The sequence below is a fragment of the Pseudophryne corroboree genome, unplaced genomic scaffold (genome assembly GCF_028390025.1).
Source record: "Pseudophryne corroboree isolate aPseCor3 unplaced genomic scaffold, aPseCor3.hap2 scaffold_1864, whole genome shotgun sequence".
NCBI lineage: Eukaryota > Metazoa > Chordata > Amphibia > Anura > Myobatrachidae > Pseudophryne > Pseudophryne corroboree.
The window spans coordinates 70,272-89,000 of NW_026968502.1; the positions used below are offsets into that span (position 1 = coordinate 70,272).

Below are 18,729 nucleotides of genomic sequence, written 5' to 3' on the forward strand. Positions count from 1 at the left end.
TTTTCTCATCCTCGCACCGAGACCATTTTCCGACGTTAGCGCTCGTCCGAACGTCGTCGTCACGGATTTCTTTTTATTTATTTTTTCTTTCTTTCTTATCCCCCCTGCGGCACTCACACAAATTATACCTTGGTTTTTGTTTGTTTGTTTTTTCTTTCAAAAGACTTTGTAGTCTCAAAAAAGCCATTAGTCTTTTTACTGATTTGAACACGTCAAAAGTTGTTTCACCCAAATGGCCCAAAAAGCGTATTTCTCAAGCAAGTGAACCAAAAGCAAATGTGATTTTTTTTCTTTTGTCCCCCGTCTTATAAGCACCATAGACAAATACTTTGTGTTTTGCCACCAATCCACCTGCCCAAAATCTGCACGCAAACCAAAAATGCTCTCTTTCTTCTAGTTTTCGCCGCCTCAATTTAAACGCTTACTATGTGTAGGAAGACTACGGCAGCCCAGCGAGGCCTACCATTTTACAAAGTAGACAAGCTACTGCATGAAATGAGGGAGCAAAGTTTTTTTTCTCTCTCCCCCTCATATCTGACACAATCTGGGGGCCTACTTTACAAAGCAAGTGAAACCGTGTGGGTCCTGCAGCGCCCTGTATTGGTTGTATATGCGAAGCACAGTACAAGGTCGGAAAAAGCAAGGAAGCATGCAGCCAGCGCACAGGAGAAGAGATGAGAAGAGAGCGCTGAGTGAAAGATAGAAGCGCACCTTAACGGGCACAGGGGTCCAGTGGAGGGAGGGTTGAAATGAAGAAAAGGATGGAAACAGCAAAGGAAGAGACAGCACCAGCAGCACACAAAAAGATCTGACTTTTACCAGAGATGATCAGGGGAAAGCGCGAACGCAGTCCCCCACTACCACAAATTATGCAGTCGAGTTTCCCGCATTTGGGGAAATCGCAGGGGTCAGCACACCCGGAGTGCAATGGATGAGCCTCGCCCTGGGAGAACCACCTTCGTGATCATGGTATCTCCCCTGCCAGGTAAGTATGAGTTGGACTAGGGATCAGGAGGGCCCCTGCTTGGGCACACCCCCGTCAAGTGAAGGAGGTTGACCGGAGCCATGACAAGTGAACTCTCGGCAGGGGACGGGAAAAGAAAACTGCAGGGAGGCTGCATCTCTTCACGTTGACATGGGAAGGCGGAAGGGTGACTGTTCCTGAAGCACCCCCAAACTATGCGCACAACTAGTGCAAATCCTTCCCAGGGCACACTGCAGCAGATGAATTTGCATACCGTCATGTCATAAAAGCAGTCGGGCACAGTTACAGTAGCTGCAACCCTCATCTCCATATGAAAAGCAACAGGCAGTGCACCGTCCTATGTCTCAATGGGTTCTTAAATTGGAAAATAAAATATAAAAGGCAGCTTGAGATTTAACCCCCTCGCTGCTGAGGGTTTTCTCATCCTCGCACCGAGACCATTTTCCGACGTTAGCGCTCGTCCGAACGTCGTCGTCACGGATTTCTTTTTATTTATTTTTTCTTTCTTTCTTATCCCCCCTGCGGCACTCACACAAATTATACCTTGGTTTTTGTTTGTTTGTTTTTTCTTTCAAAAGACTTTGTAGTCTCAAAAAAGCCATTAGTCTTTTTACTGATTTGAACACGTCAAAAGTTGTTTCACCCAAATGGCCCAAAAAGCGTATTTCTCAAGCAAGTGAACCAAAAGCAAATGTGATTTTTTTTTCTTTTGTCCCCCGTCTTATAAGCACCATAGACAAATACTTTGTGTTTTGCCACCAATCCACCTGCCCAAAATCTGCACGCAAACCAAAAATGCTCTCTTTCTTCTAGTTTTCGCCGCCTCAATTTAAACGCTTACTATGTGTAGGAAGACTACGGCAGCCCAGCGAGGCCTACCATTTTACAAAGTAGACAAGCTACTGCATGAAATGAGGGAGCAAAGTTTTTTTTCTTTCTCCCCCTCATATCTGACACAATCTGGGGGCCTACTTTACAAAGCAAGTGAAACCGTGTGGGTCCTGCAGCGCCCTGTATTGGTTGTATATGCGAAGCACAGTACAAGGCCGGAAAAAGCAAGGAAGCATGCAGCCAGCGCACAGGAGAAGAGATGAGAAGAGAGCGCTGAGTGAAAGATAGAAGCGCACCTTAACGGGCACAGGGGTCCAGTGGTGGGAGAGTTGAAATGAAGAAAAGGATAGAAACAGCAAAGGAAGAGACAGCACCAGCAGCACACAAAAAGATCTGACTTTTACCAGAGATGATCAGGGGAAAGCGCGAACGCAGTCCCCCACTACCACAAATTATGCAGTCGAGTTTCCCGCATTTGGGGAAATCGCAGGGGTCAGCACACCCGGAGTGCAATGGATGAGCCTCGCCCTGGGAGAACCACCTTCATGATCATGGTATCTCCCTTGCCAGGTAAGTATGAGTTGGACTAGGGCTCAGGAGGGCCCCTGCTTGGGCACACCCCCGTCAAGTGAAGGAGGTTGACCGGAGCCATGACAAGTGAACTCTCGGCAGGGGACGGGAAAAGAAAACTGCAGGGAGGCTGCATCTCTTCACGTTGACATGGGAAGGCGGAAGGGTGACTGTTCCTGAAGCACCCCCAAACTATGCGCACAACTAGTGCAAATCCTTCCCAGGGCACACTGCAGCAGATGAATTTGCATACCGTCATGTCATAAAAGCAGTCGGGCACAGTTACAGTAGCTGCAACCCTCATCTCCATATGAAAAGCAACAGGCAGTGCACCGTCCTATGTCTCAATGGGTTCTTAAATTGGAAAATAAAATATAAAAGGCAGCTTGAGATTTAACCCCCTCGCTGCTGAGGGTTTTCTCATCCTCGCACCGAGACCATTTTCCGACGTTAGCGCTCGTCCGAACGTCGTCGTCACGGATTTCTTTTTATTTATTTTTTCTTTCTTTCTTATCCCCCCTGCGGCACTCACACAAATTATACCTTGGTTTTTGTTTGTTTGTTTTTTCTTTCAAAAGACTTTGTAGTCTCAAAAAAGCCATTAGTCTTTTTACTGATTTGAACACGTCAAAAGTTGTTTCACCCAAATGGCCCAAAAAGCGTATTTCTCAAGCAAGTGAACCAAAAGCAAATGTGATTTTTTTTCTTTTGTCCCCCGTCTTATAAGCACCATAGACAAATACTTTGTGTTTTGCCACCAATCCACCTGCCCAAAATCTGCACGCAAACCAAAAATGCTCTCTTTCTTCTAGTTTTCGCCGCCTCAATTTAAACGCTTACTATGTGTAGGAAGACTACGGCAGCCCAGCGAGGCCTACCATTTTACAAAGTAGACAAGCTACTGCATGAAATGAGGGAGCAAAGTTTTTTTTGTCTCTCCCCCTCATATCTGACACAATCTGGGGGCCTACTTTACAAAGCAAGTGAAACCGTGTGGGTCCTGCAGCGCCCTGTATTGGTTGTATATGCGAAGCACAGTACAAGGCCGGAAAAAGCAAGGAAGCATGCAGCCAGCGCACAGGAGAAGAGATGAGAAGAGAGCGCTGAGTGAAAGATAGAAGCGCACCTTAACGGGCACAGGGGTCCAGTGGAGGGAGAGTTGAAATGAAGAAAAGGATAGAAACAGCAAAGGAAGAGACAGCACCAGCAGCACACAAAAAGATCTGACTTTTACCAGAGATGATCAGGGGAAAGCACGAACGCAGTCCCCCACTACCACAAATTATGCAGTCGAGTTTCCCGCATTTGGGGAAATCGCAGGGGTCAGCACACCCGGAGTGCAATGGATGAGCCTCGCCCTGGGAGAACCACCTTCATGATCATGGTATCTCCCTTGCCAGGTAAGTATGAGTTGGACTAGGGCTCAGGAGGGCCCCTGCTTGGGCACACCCCCGTCAAGTGAAGGAGGTTGACCGGAGCCATGACAAGTGAACTCTCGGCAGGGGACGGGAAAAGAAAACTGCAGGGAGGCTGCATCTCTTCACGTTGACATGGGAAGGCGGAAGGGTGACTGTTCCTGAAGCACCCCCAAACTATGCGCACAACTAGTGCAAATCCTTCCCAGGGCACACTGCAGCAGATGAATTTGCATACCGTCATGTCATAAAAGCAGTCGGGCACAGTTACAGTAGCTGCAACCCTCATCTCCATATGAAAAGCAACAGGCAGTGCACCGTCCTATGTCTCAATGGGTTCTTAAATTGGAAAATAAAATATAAAAGGCAGCTTGAGATTTAACCCCCTCGCTGCTGAGGGTTTTCTCATCCTCGCACCGAGACCATTTTCCGACGTTAGCGCTCGTCCGAACGTCGTCGTCACGGATTTCTTTTTATTTATTTTTTCTTTCTTTCTTATCCCCCCTGCGGCACTCACACAAATTATACCTTGGTTTTTGTTTGTTTGTTTTTTCTTTCAAAAGACTTTGTAGTCTCAAAAAAGCCATTAGTCTTTTTACTGATTTGAACACGTCAAAAGTTGTTTCACCCAAATGGCCCAAAAAGCGTATTTCTCAAGCAAGTGAACCAAAAGCAAATGTGATTTTTTTTCTTTTGTCCCCCGTCTTATAAGCACCATAGACAAATACTTTGTGTTTTGCCACCAATCCACCTGCCCAAAATCTGCACGCAAACCAAAAATGCTCTCTTTCTTCTAGTTTTCGCCGCCTCAATTTAAACGCTTACTATGTGTAGGAAGACTACGGCAGCCCAGCGAGGCCTACCATTTTACAAAGTAGACAAGCTACTGCATGAAATGAGGGAGCAAAGTTTTTTTTGTCTCTCCCCCTCATATCTGACACAATCTGGGGGCCTACTTTACAAAGCAAGTGAAACCGTGTGGGTCCTGCAGCGCCCTGTATTGGTTGTATATGCGAAGCACAGTACAAGGCCGGAAAAAGCAAGGAAGCATGCAGCCAGCGCACAGGAGAAGAGATGAGAAGAGAGCGCTGAGTGAAAGATAGAAGCGCACCTTAACGGGCACAGGGGTCCAGTGGAGGGAGAGTTGAAATGAAGAAAAGGATAGAAACAGCAAAGGAAGAGACAGCACCAGCAGCACACAAAAAGATCTGACTTTTACCAGAGATGATCAGGGGAAAGCACGAACGCAGTCCCCCACTACCACAAATTATGCAGTCGAGTTTCCCACATTTGGGGAAATCGCAGGGGTCAGCACACCCGGAGTGCAATGGATGAGCCTCGCCCTGGGAGAACCACCTTCGTGATCATGGTATCTCCCCTGCCAGGTAAGTATGAGTTGGACTAGGGCTCAGGAGGGCCCCTGCTTGGGCACACCCCCGTCAAGTGAAGGAGGTTGACCGGAGCCATGACAAGTGAACTCTCGGCAGGGGACGGGAAAAGAAAACTGCAGGGAGGCTGCATCTCTTCACGTTGACATGGGAAGGCGGAAGGGTGACTGTTCCTGAAGCACCCCCAAACTATGCGCACAACTAGTGCAAATCCTTCCCAGGGCACACTGCAGCAGATGAATTTGCATACCGTCATGTCATAAAAGCAGTCGGGCACAGTTACAGTAGCTGCAACCCTCATCTCCATATGAAAAGCAACAGGCAGTGCACCGTCCTATGTCTCAATGGGTTCTTAAATTGGAAAATAAAATATAAAAGGCAGCTTGAGATTTAACCCCCTCGCTGCTGAGGGTTTTCTCATCCTCGCACCGAGACCATTTTCCGACGTTAGCGCTCGTCCGAACGTCGTCGTCACGGATTTCTTTTTATTTATTTTTTCTTTCTTTCTTATCCCCCCTGCGGCACTCACACAAATTATACCTTGGTTTTTGTTTGTTTGTTTTTTCTTTCAAAAGACTTTGTAGTCTCAAAAAAGCCATTAGTCTTTTTACTGATTTGAACACGTCAAAAGTTGTTTCACCCAAATGGCCCAAAAAGCGTATTTCTCAAGCAAGTGAACCAAAAGCAAATGTGATTTTTTTTCTTTTGTCCCCCGTCTTATAAGCACCATAGACAAATACTTTGTGTTTTGCCACCAATCCACCTGCCCAAAATCTGCACGCAAACCAAAAATGCTCTCTTTCTTCTAGTTTTCGCCGCCTCAATTTAAACGCTTACTATGTGTAGGAAGACTACGGCAGCCCAGCGAGGCCTACCATTTTACAAAGTAGACAAGCTACTGCATGAAATGAGGGAGCAAAGTTTTTTTTCTCTCTCCCCCTCATATCTGACACAATCTGGGGGCCTACTTTACAAAGCAAGTGAAACCGTGTGGGTCCTGCAGCGCCCTGTATTGGTTGTTTATGCGAAGCACAGTACAAGGCCGGAAAAAGCAAGGAAGCATGCAGCCAGCACACAGGAGAAGAGATGAGAAGAGAGCGCTGAGTGAAAGATAGAAGCGCACCTTAACGGGCACAGGGGTCCAGTGGAGGGAGAGTTGAAATGAAGAAAAGGATAGAAACAGCAAAGGAAGAGACAGCACCAGCAGCACACAAAAAGATCTGACTTTTACCAGAGATGATCAAGGGAATGCGCGAACGCAGTCCCCCACTACCACAAATTATGCAGTCGAGTTTCCCGCATTTGGGGAAATCGCAGGGGTCAGCACACCCGGAGTGCAATGGATGAGCCTCGCCCTGGGAGAACCACCTTCGTGATCATGGTATCTCCCCTGCCAGGTAAGTATGAGTTGGACTAGGGCTCAGGAGGGCCCCTGCTTGGGCACACCCCCGTCAAGTGAAGGAGGTTGACCGGAGCCATGACAAGTGAACTCTCGGCAGGGGACGGGAAAAGAAAACTGCAGGGAGGCTGCATCTCTTCACGTTGACATGGGAAGGCGGAAGGGTGACTGTTCCTGAAGCACCCCCAAACTATGCGCACAACTAGTGCAAATCCTTCCCAGGGCACACTGCAGCAGATGAATTTGCATACCGTCATGTCATAAAAGCAGTCGGGCACAGTTACAGTAGCTGCAACCCTCATCTCCATATGAAAAGCAACAGGCAGTGCACCGTCCTATGTCTCAATGGGTTCTTAAATTGGAAAATAAAATATAAAAGGCAGCTTGAGATTTAACCCCCTCGCTGCTGAGGGTTTTCTCATCCTCGCACCGAGACCATTTTCCGACGTTAGCGCTCGTCCGAACGTCGTCGTCACGGATTTCTTTTTATTTATTTTTTCTTTCTTTCTTATCCCCCCCTGCGGCACTCACACAAATTATACCTTGGTTTTTGTTTGTTTGTTTTTTCTTTCAAAAGACTTTGTAGTCTCAAAAAAGCCATTAGTCTTTTTACTGATTTGAACACGTCAAAAGTTGTTTCACCCAAATGGCCCAAAAAGCGTATTTCTCAAGCAAGTGAACCAAAAGCAAATGTGATTTTTTTTCTTTTGTCCCCCGTCTTATAAGCACCATAGACAAATACTTTGTGTTTTGCCACCAATCCACCTGCCCAAAATCTGCACGCAAACCAAAAATGCTCTCTTTCTTCTAGTTTTCGCCGCCTCAATTTAAACGCTTACTATGTGTAGGAAGACTACGGCAGCCCAGCGAGGCCTACCATTTTACAAAGTAGACAAGCTACTGCATGAAATGAGGGAGCAAAGTTTTTTTTCTCTCTCCCCCTCATATCTGACACAATCTGGGGGCCTACTTTACAAAGCAAGTGAAACCGTGTGGGTCCTGCAGCGCCCTGTATTGGTTGTATATGCGAAGCACAGTACAAGGTCGGAAAAAGCAAGGAAGCATGCAGCCAGCGCACAGGAGAAGAGATGAGAAGAGAGCGCTGAGTGAAAGATAGAAGCGCACCTTAACGGGCACAGGGGTCCAGTGGAGGGAGGGTTGAAATGAAGAAAAGGATGGAAACAGCAAAGGAAGAGACAGCACCAGCAGCACACAAAAAGATCTGACTTTTACCAGAGATGATCAGGGGAAAGCGCGAACGCAGTCCCCCACTACCACAAATTATGCAGTCGAGTTTCCCGCATTTGGGGAAATCGCAGGGGTCAGCACACCCGGAGTGCAATGGATGAGCCTCGCCCTGGGAGAACCACCTTCGTGATCATGGTATCTCCCCTGCCAGGTAAGTATGAGTTGGACTAGGGATCAGGAGGGCCCCTGCTTGGGCACACCCCCGTCAAGTGAAGGAGGTTGACCGGAGCCATGACAAGTGAACTCTCGGCAGGGGACGGGAAAAGAAAACTGCAGGGAGGCTGCATCTCTTCACGTTGACATGGGAAGGCGGAAGGGTGACTGTTCCTGAAGCACCCCCAAACTATGCGCACAACTAGTGCAAATCCTTCCCAGGGCACACTGCAGCAGATGAATTTGCATACCGTCATGTCATAAAAGCAGTCGGGCACAGTTACAGTAGCTGCAACCCTCATCTCCATATGAAAAGCAACAGGCAGTGCACCGTCCTATGTCTCAATGGGTTCTTAAATTGGAAAATAAAATATAAAAGGCAGCTTGAGATTTAACCCCCTCGCTGCTGAGGGTTTTCTCATCCTCGCACCGAGACCATTTTCCGACGTTAGCGCTCGTCCGAACGTCGTCGTCACGGATTTCTTTTTATTTATTTTTTCTTTCTTTCTTATCCCCCCTGCGGCACTCACACAAATTATACCTTGGTTTTTGTTTGTTTGTTTTTTCTTTCAAAAGACTTTGTAGTCTCAAAAAAGCCATTAGTCTTTTTACTGATTTGAACACGTCAAAAGTTGTTTCACCCAAATGGCCCAAAAAGCGTATTTCTCAAGCAAGTGAACCAAAAGCAAATGTGATTTTTTTTCTTTTGTCCCCCGTCTTATAAGCACCATAGACAAATACTTTGTGTTTTGCCACCAATCCACCTGCCCAAAATCTGCACGCAAACCAAAAATGCTCTCTTTCTTCTAGTTTTCGCCGCCTCAATTTAAACGCTTACTATGTGTAGGAAGACTACGGCAGCCCAGCGAGGCCTACCATTTTACAAAGTAGACAAGCTACTGCATGAAATGAGGGAGCAAAGTTTTTTTTGTCTCTCCCCCTCATATCTGACACAATCTGGGGGCCTACTTTACAAAGCAAGTGAAACCGTGTGGGTCCTGCAGCGCCCTGTATTGGTTGTATATGCGAAGCACAGTACAAGGCCGGAAAAAGCAAGGAAGCATGCAGCCAGCGCACAGGAGAAGAGATGAGAAGAGAGCGCTGAGTGAAAGATAGAAGCGCACCTTAACGGGCACAGGGGTCCAGTGGAGGGAGAGTTGAAATGAAGAAAAGGATAGAAACAGCAAAGGAAGAGACAGCACCAGCAGCACACAAAAAGATCTGACTTTTACCAGAGATGATCAGGGGAAAGCACGAACGCAGTCCCCCACTACCACAAATTATGCAGTCGAGTTTCCCACATTTGGGGAAATCGCAGGGGTCAGCACACCCGGAGTGCAATGGATGAGCCTCGCCCTGGGAGAACCACCTTCGTGATCATGGTATCTCCCCTGCCAGGTAAGTATGAGTTGGACTAGGGCTCAGGAGGGCCCCTGCTTGGGCACACCCCCGTCAAGTGAAGGAGGTTGACCGGAGCCATGACAAGTGAACTCTCGGCAGGGGACGGGAAAAGAAAACTGCAGGGAGGCTGCATCTCTTCACGTTGACATGGGAAGGCGGAAGGGTGACTGTTCCTGAAGCACCCCCAAACTATGCGCACAACTAGTGCAAATCCTTCCCAGGGCACACTGCAGCAGATGAATTTGCATACCGTCATGTCATAAAAGCAGTCGGGCACAGTTACAGTAGCTGCAACCCTCATCTCCATATGAAAAGCAACAGGCAGTGCACCGTCCTATGTCTCAATGGGTTCTTAAATTGGAAAATAAAATATAAAAGGCAGCTTGAGATTTAACCCCCTCGCTGCTGAGGGTTTTCTCATCCTCGCACCGAGACCATTTTCCGACGTTAGCGCTCGTCCGAACGTCGTCGTCACGGATTTCTTTTTATTTATTTTTTCTTTCTTTCTTATCCCCCCTGCGGCACTCACACAAATTATACCTTGGTTTTTGTTTGTTTGTTTTTTCTTTCAAAAGACTTTGTAGTCTCAAAAAAGCCATTAGTCTTTTTACTGATTTGAACACGTCAAAAGTTGTTTCACCCAAATGGCCCAAAAAGCGTATTTCTCAAGCAAGTGAACCAAAAGCAAATGTGATTTTTTTTCTTTTGTCCCCCGTCTTATAAGCACCATAGACAAATACTTTGTGTTTTGCCACCAATCCACCTGCCCAAAATCTGCACGCAAACCAAAAATGCTCTCTTTCTTCTAGTTTTCGCCGCCTCAATTTAAACGCTTACTATGTGTAGGAAGACTACGGCAGCCCAGCGAGGCCTACCATTTTACAAAGTAGACAAGCTACTGCATGAAATGAGGGAGCAAAGTTTTTTTTCTCTCTCCCCCTCATATCTGACACAATCTGGGGGCCTACTTTACAAAGCAAGTGAAACCGTGTGGGTCCTGCAGCGCCCTGTATTGGTTGTTTATGCGAAGCACAGTACAAGGCCGGAAAAAGCAAGGAAGCATGCAGCCAGCACACAGGAGAAGAGATGAGAAGAGAGCGCTGAGTGAAAGATAGAAGCGCACCTTAACGGGCACAGGGGTCCAGTGGAGGGAGAGTTGAAATGAAGAAAAGGATAGAAACAGCAAAGGAAGAGACAGCACCAGCAGCACACAAAAAGATCTGACTTTTACCAGAGATGATCAAGGGAATGCGCGAACGCAGTCCCCCACTACCACAAATTATGCAGTCGAGTTTCCCGCATTTGGGGAAATCGCAGGGGTCAGCACACCCGGAGTGCAATGGATGAGCCTCGCCCTGGGAGAACCACCTTCGTGATCATGGTATCTCCCCTGCCAGGTAAGTATGAGTTGGACTAGGGCTCAGGAGGGCCCCTGCTTGGGCACACCCCCGTCAAGTGAAGGAGGTTGACCGGAGCCATGACAAGTGAACTCTCGGCAGGGGACGGGAAAAGAAAACTGCAGGGAGGCTGCATCTCTTCACGTTGACATGGGAAGGCGGAAGGGTGACTGTTCCTGAAGCACCCCCAAACTATGCGCACAACTAGTGCAAATCCTTCCCAGGGCACACTGCAGCAGATGAATTTGCATACCGTCATGTCATAAAAGCAGTCGGGCACAGTTACAGTAGCTGCAACCCTCATCTCCATATGAAAAGCAACAGGCAGTGCACCGTCCTATGTCTCAATGGGTTCTTAAATTGGAAAATAAAATATAAAAGGCAGCTTGAGATTTAACCCCCTCGCTGCTGAGGGTTTTCTCATCCTCGCACCGAGACCATTTTCCGACGTTAGCGCTCGTCCGAACGTCGTCGTCACGGATTTCTTTTTATTTATTTTTTCTTTCTTTCTTATCCCCCCCTGCGGCACTCACACAAATTATACCTTGGTTTTTGTTTGTTTGTTTTTTCTTTCAAAAGACTTTGTAGTCTCAAAAAAGCCATTAGTCTTTTTACTGATTTGAACACGTCAAAAGTTGTTTCACCCAAATGGCCCAAAAAGCGTATTTCTCAAGCAAGTGAACCAAAAGCAAATGTGATTTTTTTTCTTTTGTCCCCCGTCTTATAAGCACCATAGACAAATACTTTGTGTTTTGCCACCAATCCACCTGCCCAAAATCTGCACGCAAACCAAAAATGCTCTCTTTCTTCTAGTTTTCGCCGCCTCAATTTAAACGCTTACTATGTGTAGGAAGACTACGGCAGCCCAGCGAGGCCTACCATTTTACAAAGTAGACAAGCTACTGCATGAAATGAGGGAGCAAAGTTTTTTTTCTCTCTCCCCCTCATATCTGACACAATCTGGGGGCCTACTTTACAAAGCAAGTGAAACCGTGTGGGTCCTGCAGCGCCCTGTATTGGTTGTATATGCGAAGCACAGTACAAGGTCGGAAAAAGCAAGGAAGCATGCAGCCAGCGCACAGGAGAAGAGATGAGAAGAGAGCGCTGAGTGAAAGATAGAAGCGCACCTTAACGGGCACAGGGGTCCAGTGGAGGGAGGGTTGAAATGAAGAAAAGGATGGAAACAGCAAAGGAAGAGACAGCACCAGCAGCACACAAAAAGATCTGACTTTTACCAGAGATGATCAGGGGAAAGCGCGAACGCAGTCCCCCACTACCACAAATTATGCAGTCGAGTTTCCCGCATTTGGGGAAATCGCAGGGGTCAGCACACCCGGAGTGCAATGGATGAGCCTCGCCCTGGGAGAACCACCTTCGTGATCATGGTATCTCCCCTGCCAGGTAAGTATGAGTTGGACTAGGGATCAGGAGGGCCCCTGCTTGGGCACACCCCCGTCAAGTGAAGGAGGTTGACCGGAGCCATGACAAGTGAACTCTCGGCAGGGGACGGGAAAAGAAAACTGCAGGGAGGCTGCATCTCTTCACGTTGACATGGGAAGGCGGAAGGGTGACTGTTCCTGAAGCACCCCCAAACTATGCGCACAACTAGTGCAAATCCTTCCCAGGGCACACTGCAGCAGATGAATTTGCATACCGTCATGTCATAAAAGCAGTCGGGCACAGTTACAGTAGCTGCAACCCTCATCTCCATATGAAAAGCAACAGGCAGTGCACCGTCCTATGTCTCAATGGGTTCTTAAATTGGAAAATAAAATATAAAAGGCAGCTTGAGATTTAACCCCCTCGCTGCTGAGGGTTTTCTCATCCTCGCACCGAGACCATTTTCCGACGTTAGCGCTCGTCCGAACGTCGTCGTCACGGATTTCTTTTTATTTATTTTTTCTTTCTTTCTTATCCCCCCTGCGGCACTCACACAAATTATACCTTGGTTTTTGTTTGTTTGTTTTTTCTTTCAAAAGACTTTGTAGTCTCAAAAAAGCCATTAGTCTTTTTACTGATTTGAACACGTCAAAAGTTGTTTCACCCAAATGGCCCAAAAAGCGTATTTCTCAAGCAAGTGAACCAAAAGCAAATGTGATTTTTTTTTCTTTTGTCCCCCGTCTTATAAGCACCATAGACAAATACTTTGTGTTTTGCCACCAATCCACCTGCCCAAAATCTGCACGCAAACCAAAAATGCTCTCTTTCTTCTAGTTTTCGCCGCCTCAATTTAAACGCTTACTATGTGTAGGAAGACTACGGCAGCCCAGCGAGGCCTACCATTTTACAAAGTAGACAAGCTACTGCATGAAATGAGGGAGCAAAGTTTTTTTTCTTTCTCCCCTTCATATCTGACACAATCTGGGGGCCTACTTTACAAAGCAAGTGAAACCGTGTGGGTCCTGCAGCGCCCTGTATTGGTTGTATATGCGAAGCACAGTACAAGGCCGGAAAAAGCAAGGAAGCATGCAGCCAGCGCACAGGAGAAGAGATGAGAAGAGAGCGCTGAGTGAAAGATAGAAGCGCACCTTAACGGGCACAGGGGTCCAGTGGAGGGAGAGTTGAAATGAAGAAAAGGATAGAAACAGCAAAGGAAGAGACAGCACCAGCAGCACACAAAAAGATCTGACTTTTACCAGAGATGATCAGGGGAAAGCGCGAACGCAGTCCCCCACTACCACAAATTATGCAGTCGAGTTTCCCGCATTTGGGGAAATCGCAGGGGTCAGCACACCCGGAGTGCAATGGATGAGCCTCGCCCTGGGAGAACCACCTTCATGATCATGGTATCTCCCTTGCCAGGTAAGTATGAGTTGGACTAGGGCTCAGGAGGGCCCCTGCTTGGGCACACCCCCGTCAAGTGAAGGAGGTTGACCGGAGCCATGACAAGTGAACTCTCGGCAGGGGACGGGAAAAGAAAACTGCAGGGAGGCTGCATCTCTTCACGTTGACATGGGAAGGCGGAAGGGTGACTGTTCCTGAAGCACCCCCAAACTATGCGCACAACTAGTGCAAATCCTTCCCAGGGCACACTGCAGCAGATGAATTTGCATACCGTCATGTCATAAAAGCAGTCGGGCACAGTTACAGTAGCTGCAACCCTCATCTCCATATGAAAAGCAACAGGCAGTGCACCGTCCTATGTCTCAATGGGTTCTTAAATTGGAAAATAAAATATAAAAGGCAGCTTGAGATTTAACCCCCTCGCTGCTGAGGGTTTTCTCATCCTCGCACCGAGACCATTTTCCGACGTTAGCGCTCGTCCGAACGTCGTCGTCACGGATTTCTTTTTATTTATTTTTTCTTTCTTTCTTATCCCCCCTGCGGCACTCACACAAATTATACCTTGGTTTTTGTTTGTTTGTTTTTTCTTTCAAAAGACTTTGTAGTCTCAAAAAAGCCATTAGTCTTTTTACTGATTTGAACACGTCAAAAGTTGTTTCACCCAAATGGCCCAAAAAGCGTATTTCTCAAGCAAGTGAACCAAAAGCAAATGTGATTTTTTTTCTTTTGTCCCCCGTCTTATAAGCACCATAGACAAATACTTTGTGTTTTGCCACCAATCCACCTGCCCAAAATCTGCACGCAAACCAAAAATGCTCTCTTTCTTCTAGTTTTCGCCGCCTCAATTTAAACGCTTACTATGTGTAGGAAGACTACGGCAGCCCAGCGAGGCCTACCATTTTACAAAGTAGACAAGCTACTGCATGAAATGAGGGAGCAAAGTTTTTTTTGTCTCTCCCCCTCATATCTGACACAATCTGGGGGCCTACTTTACAAAGCAAGTGAAACCGTGTGGGTCCTGCAGCGCCCTGTATTGGTTGTATATGCGAAGCACAGTACAAGGCCGGAAAAAGCAAGGAAGCATGCAGCCAGCGCACAGGAGAAGAGATGAGAAGAGAGCGCTGAGTGAAAGATAGAAGCGCACCTTAACGGGCACAGGGGTCCAGTGGAGGGAGAGTTGAAATGAAGAAAAGGATAGAAACAGCAAAGGAAGAGACAGCACCATCAGCACACAAAAAGATCTGACTTTTACCAGAGATGATCAGGGGAAAGCACGAACGCAGTCCCCCACTACCACAAATTATGCAGTCGAGTTTCCCGCATTTGGGGAAATCGCAGGGGTCAGCACACCCGGAGTGCAATGGATGAGCCTCGCCCTGGGAGAACCACCTTCGTGATCATGGTATCTCCCCTGCCAGGTAAGTATGAGTTGGACTAGGGCTCAGGAGGGCCCCTGCTTGGGCACACCCCCGTCAAGTGAAGGAGGTTGACCGGAGCCATGACAAGTGAACTCTCGGCAGGGGACGGGAAAAGAAAACTGCAGGGAGGCTGCATCTCTTCACGTTGACATGGGAAGGCGGAAGGGTGACTGTTCCTGAAGCACCCCCAAACTATGCGCACAACTAGTGCAAATCCTTCCCAGGGCACACTGCAGCAGATGAATTTGCATACCGTCATGTCATAAAAGCAGTCGGGCACAGTTACAGTAGCTGCAACCCTCATCTCCATATGAAAAGCAACAGGCAGTGCACCGTCCTATGTCTCAATGGGTTCTTAAATTGGAAAATAAAATATAAAAGGCAGCTTGAGATTTAACCCCCTCGCTGCTGAGGGTTTTCTCATCCTCGCACCGAGACCATTTTCCGACGTTAGCGCTCGTCCGAACGTCGTCGTCACGGATTTCTTTTTATTTATTTTTTCTTTCTTTCTTATCCCCCCTGCGGCACTCACACAAATTATACCTTGGTTTTTGTTTGTTTTTTTTTTCTTTCAAAAGACTTTGTAGTCTCAAAAAAGCCATTAGTCTTTTTACTGATTTGAACACGTCAAAAGTTGTTTCACCCAAATGGCCCAAAAAGCGTATTTCTCAAGCAAGTGAACCAAAAGCAAATGTGATTTTTTTTCTTTTGTCCCCCGTCTTATAAGCACCATAGACAAATACTTTGTGTTTTGCCACCAATCCACCTGCCCAAAATCTGCACGCAAACCAAAAATGCTCTCTTTCTTCTAGTTTTCGCCGCCTCAATTTAAACGCTTACTATGTGTAGGAAGACTACGGCAGCCCAGCGAGGCCTACCATTTTACAAAGTAGACAAGCTACTGCATGAAATGAGGGAGCAAAGTTTTTTTTCTCTCTCCCCCTCATATCTGACACAATCTGGGGGCCTACTTTACAAAGCAAGTGAAACCGTGTGGGTCCTGCAGCGCCCTGTATTGGTTGTTTATGCGAAGCACAGTACAAGGCCGGAAAAAGCAAGGAAGCATGCAGCCAGCACACAGGAGAAGAGATGAGAAGAGAGCGCTGAGTGAAAGATAGAAGCGCACCTTAACGGGCACAGGGGTCCAGTGGAGGGAGAGTTGAAATGAAGAAAAGGATAGAAACAGCAAAGGAAGAGACAGCACCAGCAGCACACAAAAAGATCTGACTTTTACCAGAGATGATCAAGGGAATGCGCGAACGCAGTCCCCCACTACCACAAATTATGCAGTCGAGTTTCCCGCATTTGGGGAAATCGCAGGGGTCAGCACACCCGGAGTGCAATGGATGAGCCTCGCCCTGGGAGAACCACCTTCGTGATCATGGTATCTCCCCTGCCAGGTAAGTATGAGTTGGACTAGGGCTCAGGAGGGCCCCTGCTTGGGCACACCCCCGTCAAGTGAAGGAGGTTGACCGGAGCCATGACAAGTGAACTCTCGGCAGGGGACGGGAAAAGAAAACTGCAGGGAGGCTGCATCTCTTCACGTTGACATGGGAAGGCGGAAGGGTGACTGTTCCTGAAGCACCCCCAAACTATGCGCACAACTAGTGCAAATCCTTCCCAGGGCACACTGCAGCAGATGAATTTGCATACCGTCATGTCATAAAAGCAGTCGGGCACAGTTACAGTAGCTGCAACCCTCATCTCCATATGAAAAGCAACAGGCAGTGCACCGTCCTATGTCTCAATGGGTTCTTAAATTGGAAAATAAAATATAAAAGGCAGCTTGAGATTTAACCCCCTCGCTGCTGAGGGTTTTCTCATCCTCGCACCGAGACCATTTTCCGACGTTAGCGCTCGTCCGAACGTCGTCGTCACGGATTTCTTTTTATTTATTTTTTCTTTCTTTCTTATCCCCCCTGCGGCACTCACACAAATTATACCTTGGTTTTTGTTTGTTTGTTTTTTCTTTCAAAAGACTTTGTAGTCTCAAAAAAGCCATTAGTCTTTTTACTGATTTGAACACGTCAAAAGTTGTTTCACCCAAATGGCCCAAAAAGCGTATTTCTCAAGCAAGTGAACCAAAAGCAAATGTGATTTTTTTTCTTTTGTCCCCCGTCTTATAAGCACCATAGACAAATACTTTGTGTTTTGCCACCAATCCACCTGCCCAAAATCTGCACGCAAACCAAAAATGCTCTCTTTCTTCTAGTTTTCGCCGCCTCAATTTAAACGCTTACTATGTGTAGGAAGACTACGGCAGCCCAGCGAGGCCTACCATTTTACAAAGTAGACAAGCTACTGCATGAAATGAGGGAGCAAAGTTTTTTTTCTCTCTCCCCCTCATATCTGACACAATCTGGGGGCCTACTTTACAAAGCAAGTGAAACCGTGTGGGTCCTGCAGCGCCCTGTATTGGTTGTATATGCGAAGCACAGTACAAGGCCGGAAAAAGCAAGGAAGCATGCAGCCAGCGCACAGGAGAAGAGATGAGAAGAGAGCGCTGAGTGAAAGATAGAAGCGCACCTTAACGGGCACAGGGGTCCAGTGGAGGGAGGGTTGAAATGAAGAAAAGGATGGAAACAGCAAAGGAAGAGACAGCACCAAAAAAGATCTGACTTTTACCAGAGATGATCAGGGGAAAGCGCGAACGCAGTCCCCCACTACCACAAATTATGCAGTCGAGTTTCCCGCATTTGGGGAAATCGCAGGGGTCAGCACACCCGGAGTGCAATGGATGAGCCTCGCCCTGGGAGAACCACCTTCGTGATCATGGTATCTCCCCTGCCAGGTAAGTATGAGTTGGACTAGGGCTCAGGAGGGCCCCTGCTTGGGCACACCCCCGTCAAGTGAAGGAGGTTGACCGGAGCCATGACAAGTGAACTCTCGGCAGGGGACGGGAAAAGAAAACTGCAGGGAGGCTGCATCTCTTCACGTTGACATGGGAAGGCGGAAGGGTGACTGTTCCTGAAGCACCCCCAAACTATGCGCACAACTAGTGCAAATCCTTCCCAGGGCACACTGCAGCAGATGAATTTGCATACCGTCATGTCATAAAAGCAGTCGGGCACAGTTACAGTAGCTGCAACCCTCATCTCCATATGAAAAGCAACAGGCAGTGCACCGTCCTATGTCTCAATGGGTTCTTAAATTGGAAAATAAAATATAAAAGGCAGCTTGAGATTTAACCCCCTCGCTGCTGAGGGTTTTCTCATCCTCGCACCGAGACCATTTTCCGATGTTAGCGCTCGTCCGAACGTCGTCGTCGCGGATTTCTTTTTATTTATTTTTTCTTTCTTTCTTATCCCCCCTGCAGCACTCACACAAATTATACCTTGGTTTTTGTTTGTTTGTTTTTTCTTTCAAAAGACTTTGTAGTCTCAAAAAAGCCATTAGTCTTTTTACTGATTTGAACACGTCAAAAGTTGTTTCACCCAAATGGCCCAAAAAGCGTATTTCTCAAGCAAGTGAACCAAAAGCAAATGTGATTTTTTTTCTTTTGTCCCCCGTCTTATAAGCACCATAGACAAATACTTTGTGTTTTGCCACCAATCCACCTGCCCAAAATCTGCACGCAAACCAAAAATGCTCTCTTTCTTCTAGTTTTCGCCGCCTCAATTTAAACGCTTACTATGTGTAGGAAGACTACGGCAGCCCAGCGAGGCCTACCATTTTACAAAGTAGACAAGCTACTGCATGAAATGAGGGAGCAAAGTTTTTTTTCTCTCTCCCCCTCATAT

The 18,729-nt window shown here is 47.2% G+C and overlaps 13 non-coding genes across 13 annotated transcripts; all 13 read right to left on the reverse strand.

Moving 5' to 3' along the window:
- Positions 1-829: 829 nt before the first annotated feature.
- On the reverse strand, positions 830-993 carry LOC135003461 (U1 spliceosomal RNA). Its single transcript, XR_010204477.1, has one exon. It is a non-coding gene; the product is annotated as a U1 spliceosomal RNA (small nuclear RNA).
- Positions 994-2,230: 1,237 nt separating this feature from the next.
- LOC135003485 (U1 spliceosomal RNA) lies at positions 2,231-2,394 on the reverse strand. Its single transcript, XR_010204502.1, has one exon. It is a non-coding gene; the product is annotated as a U1 spliceosomal RNA (small nuclear RNA).
- A 1,236-nt stretch (positions 2,395-3,630) lies between these two features.
- LOC135003427 (U1 spliceosomal RNA) lies at positions 3,631-3,794 on the reverse strand. The gene has a single exon (XR_010204444.1). It is a non-coding gene; the product is annotated as a U1 spliceosomal RNA (small nuclear RNA).
- A 1,236-nt stretch (positions 3,795-5,030) lies between these two features.
- LOC135003472 (U1 spliceosomal RNA) lies at positions 5,031-5,194 on the reverse strand. Its single transcript, XR_010204489.1, has one exon. It is a non-coding gene; the product is annotated as a U1 spliceosomal RNA (small nuclear RNA).
- Positions 5,195-6,430: 1,236 nt separating this feature from the next.
- LOC135003468 (U1 spliceosomal RNA) lies at positions 6,431-6,594 on the reverse strand. Its single transcript, XR_010204485.1, has one exon. It is a non-coding gene; the product is annotated as a U1 spliceosomal RNA (small nuclear RNA).
- A 1,237-nt stretch (positions 6,595-7,831) lies between these two features.
- Positions 7,832-7,995, reverse strand: LOC135003462 (U1 spliceosomal RNA). Its single transcript, XR_010204478.1, has one exon. It is a non-coding gene; the product is annotated as a U1 spliceosomal RNA (small nuclear RNA).
- A 1,236-nt stretch (positions 7,996-9,231) lies between these two features.
- Positions 9,232-9,395, reverse strand: LOC135003473 (U1 spliceosomal RNA). The gene has a single exon (XR_010204490.1). It is a non-coding gene; the product is annotated as a U1 spliceosomal RNA (small nuclear RNA).
- Positions 9,396-10,631: 1,236 nt separating this feature from the next.
- LOC135003469 (U1 spliceosomal RNA) lies at positions 10,632-10,795 on the reverse strand. The gene has a single exon (XR_010204486.1). It is a non-coding gene; the product is annotated as a U1 spliceosomal RNA (small nuclear RNA).
- A 1,237-nt stretch (positions 10,796-12,032) lies between these two features.
- On the reverse strand, positions 12,033-12,196 carry LOC135003463 (U1 spliceosomal RNA). The gene has a single exon (XR_010204479.1). It is a non-coding gene; the product is annotated as a U1 spliceosomal RNA (small nuclear RNA).
- A 1,237-nt stretch (positions 12,197-13,433) lies between these two features.
- Positions 13,434-13,597, reverse strand: LOC135003486 (U1 spliceosomal RNA). The gene has a single exon (XR_010204503.1). It is a non-coding gene; the product is annotated as a U1 spliceosomal RNA (small nuclear RNA).
- Positions 13,598-14,833: 1,236 nt separating this feature from the next.
- Positions 14,834-14,997, reverse strand: LOC135003484 (U1 spliceosomal RNA). Its single transcript, XR_010204501.1, has one exon. It is a non-coding gene; the product is annotated as a U1 spliceosomal RNA (small nuclear RNA).
- A 1,236-nt stretch (positions 14,998-16,233) lies between these two features.
- LOC135003471 (U1 spliceosomal RNA) lies at positions 16,234-16,397 on the reverse strand. Its single transcript, XR_010204488.1, has one exon. It is a non-coding gene; the product is annotated as a U1 spliceosomal RNA (small nuclear RNA).
- Positions 16,398-17,624: 1,227 nt separating this feature from the next.
- Positions 17,625-17,788, reverse strand: LOC135003464 (U1 spliceosomal RNA). Its single transcript, XR_010204480.1, has one exon. It is a non-coding gene; the product is annotated as a U1 spliceosomal RNA (small nuclear RNA).
- Between the last annotated feature and the right edge of the window lie 941 nt (positions 17,789-18,729).